Source organism: Erythrolamprus reginae, chromosome 7 (genome assembly GCF_031021105.1).
Source record: "Erythrolamprus reginae isolate rEryReg1 chromosome 7, rEryReg1.hap1, whole genome shotgun sequence".
In the NCBI taxonomy this organism is placed as follows: Eukaryota; Metazoa; Chordata; class Lepidosauria; order Squamata; family Dipsadidae; genus Erythrolamprus; species Erythrolamprus reginae.
Genome location: NC_091956.1, coordinates 54,819,907 through 54,832,657, shown reverse-complemented (window position 1 = coordinate 54,832,657; position 12,751 = coordinate 54,819,907). Strand labels below are relative to the sequence as shown.

General features: G+C 38.0%; 1 long non-coding RNA gene across 1 annotated transcript in view; it reads right to left on the bottom strand.

The window, feature by feature from the left end:
• LOC139169939 (uncharacterized) overlaps nt 1-12,550 on the bottom strand; it is an 81,940-nt gene extending 69,390 nt beyond the window's left edge. The window contains exons 1-2 of the long non-coding RNA XR_011559556.1: nt 12,457-12,550; nt 10,427-10,558 (exon numbers count right to left, since the gene is read on the bottom strand). This is a non-coding gene — a long non-coding RNA (uncharacterized lncRNA). The remainder of the gene's footprint in view (nt 1-10,426; nt 10,559-12,456) is intronic.
• Nucleotides 12,551-12,751: the final 201 nt, after the last annotated feature.

Sequence of the window (12,751 nt, the reverse complement as noted above, 5' to 3'; positions counted from 1 at the left end):
TTGGTTGTATCTGTGGAAATGTTATGGCTTCTAGACAATGCAAGATAACTTCTGCTACAAGTTCTGAAACCAGTGAAACCATAGGTGTCCGTTTAACTTAGACATTTTTTCATGGCAGGGGCCATTTCTTTTGAGGCATTGACTTGAGGGTGGTAACTTCATCTTTGTTGTCCCTAGCTTTGTCTAGGTCTGGAGCTTTGTAGTGGATGGCTGCAAAATGGCTGACAGGATCCTCTGGGATGGAATTTTTGAATCTCAGCAGTCAAGTTGTTTGACATGTCTGAGGCTCTGGCTTCATCTAATGTCCCTTTAAGGTACAATTCCATGTGGGCTGTCAGGCAGCATTGTAAATGAATGTCCTGCACATTGCATACTAGTTGTTCCAGGAGGGAGTCATCCAAGCCAGGGAATTCACAGTCCAGGGCAGCATCTCAAAGGAAGGCCATGTATGGGATCACCCTCCTTTTAAGTTCATTGCCTGAAGGCAAAATCTCAGGCTATGCCTGAGCTGTAAGGAGATCATCCCATGGCACTGTATAAACTAGTAGAGTGGTGACTAGGGCCCACAAAATGGAAAACATCTGGTGGCCACAGGCATTCAGGAATTAGGCTCTCTTCTGAGCACTGAGGAATTCAGTCAGATTGTTCACCTGGAAGAAACATTCAAACCTCTCCATGTATGTGTCCCACATTTCTGTGGCTGAACTATACGCCTTGAAGGAGGTTGGATTATTGCTGTTGCTACCCTTCATGAAAAGGATTGCTGAGGCAATTTACCTTTTGACAGGAAGCTCGAGGTGGTTTTCAACTCAGGTTGAGAGTTCCAGTTGTTCATGCTTCAGTATCCCACCCTTGTCGCCAGTTTTAAGTCCATGAAGCAAGGACGCAATAACTGAGGTGAGCCAGAACATAAACCCCAATAAGCCTTTATTAAGGCTAACAGAGCAACAGCAACCACAATTCTTAACAAGCAGCTAGCAGCCACTGCCACATCTTTTATGGCCAGCTGTCAGACACAACAGCCAATAGGGAGCTTCTAAACTCCCATTCTCGAACAGCTCGCACTTTGGCAAATCAGGGAGATTCCCAGACAGAGTTACACATCCTGAGGTGATGTTGCATGGGCAGATCTAGCTTTATTGTTTTGAGTCTTTCTTCCGATACCACCAGCAATTTCTTTGGAATTGATTTCTGATTTTGGAAGGAGACCTTTAGATAACTTTACCTATAAATCAGTAAGTTTAGTTTCTATTTGATATAAATATTATAAGGAAAGAAAATCTACTTCCTGAATGCATTTCAGTTATGTTCCCGTACAATACAAACATATTGTTAAATTTCTTTTTTTGTGTGAATTAAATTAAAGTGAATAAAATTTCATTCTCAATTCAAAATTATTATGAATGAAATTGGATGGATGGATGCATGCATGCATGCATGGAGGCTAGATAGATAGATAGATGATAGATAGATGATAGATAAATGGATGGATAGATAGATAGATAGATAGATAGATAGATAGATAGATAGATAGATAGATGAAGGAGGGAAAAAGCAAGGGAGGATGGGAGGGAAGGAAGGAGGGAGGGGAGAGAGAGAGTGAGAGAGATTTCAGTCTTTGCTAAGTATTATGAGTACCTATCCTATCCTATATATGTAAACAGCTGGAGAGAGAAATACAGAAGAGGAAAAGAAATGATATATGCTGCTTTAGAGTGTAATCATTTCTGAAGAGGGACACACTGAGGTGAATTTATCATGGCATACTAGCAATATAAATCATATTCCCTATTGTTAAGTTCACCTGCTCACGACATCTTGTTTCTCAAATTTTCCTCTTAACAGCTGTGGGTACATTTAACATCATACTCAATAATCCTTAGCCAAAGAAGGACTTGGTTTTCAGCACTATAATAAAACGCTGATAAATATATAATAGTAGCTATTTTAAAAATGTTACCTTTTAACTGCAAGTGCACAAAGGATATTTAAGTCTCATAGGACCATTTGTCTTATCTCTTTCCAGTGTTAAAGGATTCTGATCTTGTAAAGGAGAATCATTGGGTCCCCATCAGCCAATCCTAAATGTGTGGATCAATTGATTGATTGTCAATATTTTTCCTATTCTGCTTCTTTAAAGTGCAACTTTTGCTTGCAATGGATTGCATGATTCTGATCTTCTATTATATTTTGCTTGCAATAAATTACTTTAAAAAATAAACTTATGGAAAATTGTTAATAGTTTATTGTTAATATTGTGAGACTTTTAACGCTGTAAAATATCTCAATCAGATTCAATACAATCCAATCAGAATAGAACTGGAAGGGACCTTGGAGATCTTCCAGTTCAACCATTTCAGTCAAGTGGTTATCCAGTCTCTTCTTAAGAATCTCCAGTGATGAATCACTCACAACTTCTGAAGGCAAGCTGCTCCATTGGTTAATTGTCCTCACTATTAAGAAGTTTCTCCTTAATTCCAAGTTTCTGGAATTGCAATTAGACAGTGAACCAATTGAACAGGTTAACACCTTTGTATATTCAGGTGCAACTTTTTCCAAGACTGGATCTTGGACTTGCCATCATCAATGGAGTACACTTAGAACAAAATTTCATTTGAATTTACTGCTTAAACTAAAGAATCATAGATACCCATGCTCCCTAGCTCCATTAATTAAAGTATATAAAATTAAGGTTAAAGTTAAAGTTAATAACGTGCTCTTTTATGGAGCAGAAATTTGGAATCTATACTCAACCACAGTCCTAGAAGAAATACAGACATTTTAAATGTATTTTGGGTGAATCTAAGAATATCTGCTGCAGCAGTTAGAGTTGAAACCAGAATTCATACATTTCATGCACTATCCAAAATTAGAGCACATAACTACTGGCACAAAGTCAATGAAATGGAGACTGATAGACTCCCCAGGTTATGTCTACTACAGCAAATAAAATACCCTACAATGAGCATCTTTGCAGAGTGGCAGAGGTAGAAGATCTGGTTCACATCCTATTTGATTGATGCCTGTACAAGAAGGTAAGAGAAAGGTACTTTGGTCTTTATACCAAACAAATGACCCATTAGGATCCTCATATCGAAACAACTTACTTGATGTGCAGAATCTGAAAATAACATTTAACAAAGCACAGTACTTAAACAAAATGGTTCCGTTGAGACCTGCATGTGTGGGACTGATTGGGGTAGATTGCAAGGGTGACACCAACATATAATTTTATCAAATTTAATCAATAGAAACATAGAAGATTGACAGCAGAAAAAGACCTCATGGTGCATCCAGTCTGCCATTATACTATTTCCTGTATTTTATCTTAGGATGTTTATCCCAGGCATGTTTAAATTCAGTTACTGTGGATTTACCATCTGCTGGATTTACACGTCTGCTGGAAGTTTGTTCCAAGCATTTACTACTCTTTCAGTAAAATAATATTTTCTCATGTTGCTTCTGATCTTTCCCTCAACTAACCTCAGACTGTGCCTCCTTTTTCTTGTGTTCACTTTACTATTAAAAACACTTCCCTCCTGAACCTTATTTAATCCTTTAACATATTTAAATGTTTCGATCATGTCTATCCCTTTCCCTTCTCTCCTCCAGACTATACCGATTGAGTTCATTAAGTCTTTCCTGATACGTTTTATGCTTAAGACCTTCCACCATTCTTGTAGCCCATCTTTGGACCCATTCAATTTTATCAATATCTTTTTGTAGGTGAGGTCTCCAGAAATGGATACAGTATTCCAAATGTGGCCTCACTATGCTCTATACAGCAGGATCACAATCTCCCTCTTCCTGCTTGTTATACCTCTAGCTATGTAGCCAAGCATTCTACTTGCTTTCCCTACCGCCTGACCGCACTGTTCACCCATTTTGAGACTGTCAGACTTAAGTTATTGTATTATATTCCAATTTCATTTTAGACTATATTTTATCCCAATTTCATTTTAAATTGTAGGTTATCCAATTCCATTTTAAATAGCTTTTATCAAATTTTAGCAGTACAGTGATACCTTGCCTTACGAACTTAATTGGTTCCAGGACGACATTCGTAAGGTTAAAAGTTTGTAAGACGAAACAATGTTTCCCATCAATGGAAAAGCGATTAATGCATGCAAGCCCAAAATTCACCCCTTTTGCCAGCTGAAGCGCCCATTTTCGCACTGGTGGGATTCCCTTGAGGCTCCCCTCCATGGGAAACCCCACCTCCAGACTTCTGCATTTTTGCGATGCTGCAAGAGAATCCCAGCATCGCAAAAATGGGCGCTTTGCTGGCAATGGAAGGCTGGAGCCAGGACATCCCAGCGGCAGCAGCGGGTTCGTAAGGTGAAAATAGTTCGGAAGAAGAGGCAAAAAAATCTTAAATCCCGGGTTCATATCTCAAAATGATGAGGGGTTCATAAGACGAGGTATCGCTGTAATTTATTTCTGGAACTTTGCACTTTTATATGGCTCAAGGGCTAATCAATAAATACTCATTGTCCTTAATTCCAAATTTATTTATTTATTTATTTATTTATTTATTTGATTTTTATGCCGTCCTTCTCCTTAGACTCAGGGCGGCTTACAACATGTTAACAATAGCACTTTTTAACAGAGCCAGCATATTGCCCCCACAATCCGGGTCCTCATTTTCCCACCTCGGAAGGATGGAAGGCTGACTCAACCTGGACCCGGTGATGAGATTTGAACCGCTGACCTACAGATCTACAGTCAGCTTCAGTGGCATGCAGTACAGCACTCTACCTCCTGCGCCTCCCTTGATTAATTTCCATACATTGTTTCTTGTCTTGCCTTCTGGTGCTTTAGAAGAAAAGTTGACCCCCTCTTCTTACTGGCAGCCCCTCAAATACTGGAGTGCTCCTATCATGTCACCCCTAGTTCTTTTCTGTAAATTAGCCATACCCATTTTCTGCAACCATTCTTAATATCTTTTTTTCTCCAGGCCCTTATTTTCTTCTTTGCAGTTTTTCCAAAGTCTCAACAACTTTTTTGTAATGACCAAAATTGGAAGCAGTATTCCAGGTCTTACTAAGGATTTATAAAGTGCTACTAATACGTCACATAATTTTGATTCTATACTTCTGTTTATACAACCAGGGATTGTATTAGCTTTTTTGGTTCCTTCTCCACTCTGCTAGTTCACATTTAAGTGATTGTCCACTAGGATTCCAAGGTTTCTCTCACAGTTACTGTTTTTGAGTGAGCTTCTGCCTAATCTGTACTTATATCTATGGCTTTTCTGCCTAGGTTTAAAACCTTGCTTTTAAATCTCTAATGCAATCTCATCAGGAGGTTTGTAAAGTATTTCATTGACATAAGTCAGTTCAATGGTAATGCATGAATTGAGAACAAAATTAAGAAAGTAAAGACTTTTCCTTTCCCAGAGTCTTGAATGAATTAAAAAAAAAACATTTCTGGAAATACTGTGGATTTTCACAAACAGATCAACCAGATTTCTCCCTCAAGGCACAAATGATTGAGCTGAAATTATCTTACTTAGAGAACATCTTAAAAAAGCATGCCATAATTCTTATATATCAGGACAGATGTTTTAAAGTAATTCTTAAAAGTAGGCTTGTAGTCTATTTTCTGGAAATGTCAGTACATTTTCTTACTAAGTGTGTGGTAAAGAGGTGAATTCCTAGAGGTTCAAACTAGTTGTTTAGAACCATTAGCATCAGGAGATTAGCATTGCCCCCACCCTCCTTGCCTTTCACAAACTCCTTAAAACCCACCTCTGTCATCAGGCATGGGAAAATTGATTTCCCTGGGCCATTCCCGTTTTATGTATGGTTTGTATGAGATCTATGATTGTTTTTTATATTAAGGATTTTTAAATTATTTTAATCATTGGATTTGTACTGTTTTGTTGTTTTCAGCCACTCTGAGTCTTCAGAGAGGGACTGCATACAAATCTAATTAATGATGATGATGATGATGTTCTGCCGGGCTCTCTGGTAGGAGCCTCCAAAAATTCAAGGGTACAAATTTCAAACACACACACGTTTGAAAATTCAAAACAATGCTCTTTATCACAAAATTCAAAATAAACTAAACACTCTTTTTGTATTGCAAAGAGCACTCGTCCCAAAACAACTGGGTAGTCTGTACAATTTCCCTTAAGCAGTCATTAAGTACTTAGCTAGCAGCTGTGAAGAAACTTCACACCCCTTCTTCTTCCAACGAAGTGAGACACACACACACGCTGTTCTGCTTTGGTTTCAAAGGTGTGAAAAGTCAACAAACAAAGTCCAGAAAACAGCAACACAGGATTCCGGAAGAACTGCGATCAGATACTCTTTCACAACAGCCAAACCCACACACTGCTATTTATAGCAGCAGCCCTAATTACTGGAGCCCCACCCAACCACAGGTGGCCTCATTTTCTCTTGTAATAATCCTTCAGTTGTTATATCCTATGCATCACTCTACGCATGCGTGGATGTGTCATTAATTCTTGTTCAGAATCCAAGGATGATACAGATGATTGATCTCCTCCTGGGCTGTCTGCCAAATTCCCCTCTTCCCTGTCACTCATGCTTCCTTGGTCAGAGGAGGCTTAATCGGCAGATTCCATTGGGAGCAAAACAGGCCTGCGGCATGTGGATGTCTCCCCCACATCCACCTGCACATTCCTTGGGGCAGGAGCTGGGCCAGAGCTAACCACAAATAATAATAATAATAATAATAATAATAATAATAATAATAATAATAATAATAATAATTGGTGTTTAGAACCGGTGGTGACTTCATGGAGCCGGTTCTTTCAATGTTGGTCCATGGGCACTACCATCTTGTTTTTTATTTCTATGCATGCACAGAAGCTAATTTTTGCTTCTCTGCATATGCAGAAGTCATGTTTTTGGCACTATGCATGCACAAAGTGTACATGAGGTGCATGCTTGCCCATGCAGCCCAGGAGGAAGTGAACCAGTGGCAAGGTAAGTTAGAACCCACCTCTGGTGTGGTGATACTCTCAGTTAGAATAGCAGGCCAAAAATAGATTATTTGACCTTATCTCAGCTCAAAATTCAAACTGAAATAACAAGTAAATGCTAGCCATTTGTTAGATAAACATTTTACTACTGAAGTCCACAAAAGATCTATCTTTATAGAATTTAACTGAAGTTTGCATAGTTTGAAAGATAAGCAATATTGAAAGAAATATTGAAGTTGGTGATTTATTATCAGTTCATAATGATGAAGCAATAAAAATGAGTAAAGGTGTTAGGTGAGTAGGATATAAACACGGGTTTTGAATTTCAGGTATTTGCAGTTCTGATTGCAAGGTTGATAGAAAATGAGTTTATGACCCTCAAACCAAATTTAAACATTAACCTATCCTGGAAATTGGTTCTTAAAAGGACTCACAGGAATTCGCTCTCTTTTGATCCTGGGAACAGACTATCAATATTATTTGTCTGCAATACCAATCTCCAATTTGATAGAAATCCATTTAACCAAATTAAATCTGCTGACTAAACATAACTCTTAACCAATCTTTGAAATAAACCTTGCTGTTCAGATTTTGTTCATGCAGTGCAGCAATTAAAGTGCAGGTTCAGTCTTTAATCTTGCCCTAAATAGCCCACACCTGCTTTTTTTTTGCCAGCCAAATTTCCTATATATTACAGCTTTTTCTTCCACTTCACCTTCCATTTTTAAAAATGAAGGCAGGTTTTTTTTTCCATATTTGGCTATGGATTTCCTTCTTCCCACCTACACTTTCCCTCTTTTTAATCTCTTCTTTTCAGCTAAAACACAGCTGGCTTTCCTCATTCAAATACACTGAAAAAATCCATTCAAATATACTCAAAAAAATCCCTAAATGTATACTATTACTGTTGTATATATACTGTTTTTATTTCCATTCTCATGTCTCTAGAACAGAATATTTTGTTCTTTGTTGTAATTGATGAAACAAAAGTCATGCCATATAAATCATTCAAAAGTATCAAAGATTCTTAAGAACATCCACACTTGGAAAAATAGTACAAGACTCAATACCAAGATTAGTCTCTATATGATTATGGTTAAATGTGGAACTACCATGTTTCTCAGAATATAAAACCTCCCCTGAAAATAAGATCTCCTCCTCAAAATAAGCTCTTCCTGAAAATATTTAACAACCGGTCTGTGCCATTTCCTCTGTTAGGGTTAGACAGAGCTGGAAATCAGGTAAGATGGCAAGAGGAGCTCCATCTTGCTCCATGCACCCCAAAATAATAAGACCTCCCCGAAATAGCGCCGGTGGTACTTACACCACCGGCGCCTTTTGCATGAGGCTCAGGGAGACAAGGGACACATGACGCAGCCGCCATCTTGGTTTTCGGCCGAGATCTGATCAATGACGTATCCGGGCGGGGCCTGCCTGCACTATAAAATGGTGTGCAGGTCCAAGGCTTTCCCTTTTCGCCCGGACTCATCAAGTAAAGCAGACACCCACCCGCCTTCCCTATCTTACAGTGTGCTAATATGGGTCGCCCTATGGGGCCGAATAGGAATTTTTGGCGGTCTGGCCCCTTAGCCATGACCGTTTTTTCACCTATTCCTCACTGTGGAGACAGATAAAGCGGTTAGGGGGTGCTTGCACCCGTTTAGGTTAATTGGCTTACCTTTGGTCATTTGGGTAGGCAGGTTAGGGGCGGAAAACTGGGTGGTGGTTTAGCAACTGCGTGTCCTCCGTTGGGCATCTTTGGGGATGATTAACAGGTTCTTTCCAAAGGCTTGTGGTTTTGATGACCTGAGCAGTTGGGGGGAACCTGTCTTTGGGTCTCACCCATTTAATTCCCCTTTTAGGGGTTAGCCGGCGGGACCTCCCACATGCAAATGCATGGCATGGTCTCAGGTGAGGGAGGGGTCCCTCACCTGGATTAGCATGGAGCTACGCCCATAAGTTGCCCCGGAAGTTTATTCTACATCATTTTCCGGCCCGGAAGCAATTGTTTGACCCTGCGGGTCCTTATTAGGGTCATAGTTAATTATGTTGATTATGCTAATTTAAATAAATAAATTATGCAAATTTATTTTAATAAAAATGACCCAGTTTTAAATCCAGCTCTTGTGTCTGTGTCGTTACTCCGCCTCTCCTGCAAATAAGGCCAAACATTTATTTCGGGGTTCAAAACTTATAAGACAGGATCTTATTTTCGGGGAAACACAGTATCATCCAACTTTGCCTTAGAAAAACAAAAGAAATAGAGATTTTTAGATATGAGAGACCTCATATCTAAGGTATGTTATTATCCTGTCCTATTTTTTTATGATGCTCTTACAACACAGCTGCAGCTTTTATCCCTGCAAGAAAGGGAGAAACCTTTCACTTGTATTTATTTATTTATAATCCCAGAAAACAGAAAAAATAAAAATTTACTAAAATATGTTGACCACAGCAGGAATAAACCTAGCACAACATCAAAAAGAGATTACTTGTCCTCCAATATTAACTGGGCAACTAAAATCAGAGAACATGCTACAATGGCAAAACTGACTCACAACAGAAATCTAACTAATTAGGCAAGAGCAGTTTCCACACAACTATATCAGCAACAAATACAGTGATTACTAGATTTTTGCTTTTTGGGACTCAGAAACTAACAACTAACAACAATAACTAACATGAAATGAAACATTTCAATATTTTGGATAAAAATATAAATGGAAAGAGAAGATGCAATTTGTTTTTTAAAAAAATTTAGACATGGTTTTCTTTATTAACTTAAATTTAGAAGTCCTTTGTAGTTCATTGTTTCTTTTTTCTCATTTTTATTTTTCAATATTTTAATACATTTTTAATACATTTTTTAATGTTTTCATAATATAGACATAATATAGAACATAGAGAGAAAGAGAGAAAGAAAGTTGTTCAAACTATTGGATCTGAATATGAATACTGAATTCTGACAGAATGGAACATTTCTTGGTATGGAATATTTTTGCACTACAACTTTGCTTGCTAGGAAAAAATCCCTCTTCAATCAGGTAGGTAAGCAGTGAGCAACTATTACTTGGAGTGTCACATAATACCACTCTACTACGTCCTGGTCCGACCACACCTGGAGTACTGTATTCAGTTCTGGTCACCACACTTCAAAAGAAACATTGAAACTCTGGATAAGGTGCAAAAAAGAGTAACCAAGATGATTAAGGGATTGGAAACCAAGACTTACGAAGAGAGACTGAGGGAACTGGGCATGGATAGCCTAGAGGAAAAGGAGGGCCAGAGCGGACATGATAGCAGTCTACAAGTATACGAGGGTATGTCACAGAGAGGAGGGGATCACTTTATTCTTCAGGGCACCAGAGGGCCGGATGAGGAACAACTGCTGGAAGCTGACCAAGGAGAGATTCAACATGGAGATAAGGAGGAACTTCCTGACGGTCAGAGCGATCAACCAATGGAATAACCTACCAGCAGACGTTGTGAACTCCAACACTCTGGACATTTTTAAGAGAAGATTGAACTGCCACTTGACTGGTGTACTATAGGGTTCCTGCTTGGGCAGGAGGTTGAACTCGGTGGCCTTCATGGTCCCTTTCAACTCTAACAATAAATGAATGAATGAATGAATGAATGAATGAATGAATGAATGAATAAATAAATAAATAAATAAATAGACAGACAGACAGACAGACAGACAAACAAACAAACAAACAAACAAACAAAAATCATCTTCCTCTATTTCATTCAGTCTCAATTTCTGACATCTTTAGCAAGCACACAGATACACCTCACCCCACCCCCACTCCTGCTAAAATGCATTCCTGGCTCTGAAAAAAGGGATAGAAAAGGATTAAAAGAAAATAAGAAACAAGAGGGGAAATAAATATCAGAAAGAGAAAGGTTACACAGAATCTATGGTCTGAATTATGACTACAATGGAGTCCAGAATTTAGGTTGTAATTTGTTATGGTCATGTCTAATCACCACCTGACTGGACTTGAATTTTATGACTGTTTCTACTATGGTTGTAAAGCAAATCACCATGGTTGTTAAATGAACCATGTACTTGTTAAGTGAATGCACCATATCCAGTGGGTGTTCTTTGCAGTTTTCTACCAGAAAATTCCCCCTAAACTTGCCACAAATTGAGGTCATATATGTTCGGGAGGCTGCAACTGTCCATAAATGCAAATTGCTTGTCAACTGCACAAAATAAAACTAGGTGACTTCAAAGTGTAATAGTCATAGCTTCAAAGAGAGGTCATAAAGAACTCTGTCATAATTTTGAATAGTTATTAAACAACCAGTTGTAGGTTAAGGGTTACATGTATCAAACAGAACTTGTTTTAACCCCATCAAAAAATGCCTTCTAACAGATCACTGACAAGGCATATCATCTTATTTTAACATGATTATAGATCTGGTATCTGTTTCCTGTGCTATGTGCTAGAAGGTACACAAAAACCTAGGAAAGGCCAGACTTTTTTCAAAATTTTCACTTAAGGAATATCGTGTTATAATTTCAACCAGAAGTGGGATTCAGCAGTTTCTGACTAGTTCTGGAGAACTGAGAGCAGAAATTTTGAGTTATTCAAATAACTGGTAAATACTACCTCTTACTGGCTCAGCCCATCTATTCTCTGCCTCCCAAGTCCCAGCTGATCAGGAGGAAATGGGGAGTTTCACCTTCCCCTGAAATAAGGTGGGAATGGAGATTTTACAGTATCCTTCCCCTGCCACACCCACAAAGCCATGCCCATAAGCAGTGGTGGGATAGCAAAATTGTGCCTGTGTTTCGGCGAGATTTTATCTGCAGCTCCGCGCACGATTTTGCTACCACCACAGGTGCAGCAGCAAAACCGCACTGGTCCTGCAAGAACTTATGAGCCGTGGTATTGTTTTTGTGAGCCGCTCCGAGGCCTCGGAGAGGGGCGGCATACAAATCTAATTATTATTATTGTTGTTGTTGTTGTTGTTATTATTATTATTATTATTATTATTATTATTATTATTTAGACTTTTTACTCGGAACTGATATCTAAATTAATACTTAAGCATAACATATATGCAAATGATTTATTTCCCCCTTTCAATATGAACAATGAAGGTTTATTGGTGTAGTTAGCATTGTAAAAAAAATTAAATCATTTAGAATTTAGAATACTGGAAAAAATGCAATAAAAAGTAAACAGGATTGAACAAACTACTCAGTTTATTACACGGCTCAAATATTCCTGTTTCATAGGAATATACTTCAGGCAAAAAAGAAAATGAACTAAGAAGTGATTCATGTTATCAAATCTACTTTTATGGAAAAAATTTGGTCCCCAGGTTGCTTATCCCACCACTTTACACAGCAATAACAATATAGACATATCTAACAAATGACTTCACTGAGGATAAATTTTAAGAACTATTCCATTATTTCTTTTCATGTTTTTCATTTTATACTATTTATAAAATACAAACACAAGGCAAAAGAAAAAAAATACACATACCTTATCCAACACTTTCTAACTTTTCCCATGTGCATGATGTTGAAAATGTTAAAACTATCATGAAATTATATGTATGTGCATGGATAAAAGCAAGTGTTTATCAGATTATTTCAAATGGAATGTCCAGTCACCCAGGCAAGGTTTTCTGCTTTTATTGCAAAATCCCCAAGGTAATCATTATTGAAGAAAGCTTCAGTATGTTTTCTGTTTCTTTTGCTAGTGTTATTGCTTTTATTAAACAGTATACTGAAATTATGCTATGTTGCCTGTTTATAACTTGTGTAATTTCAAAATG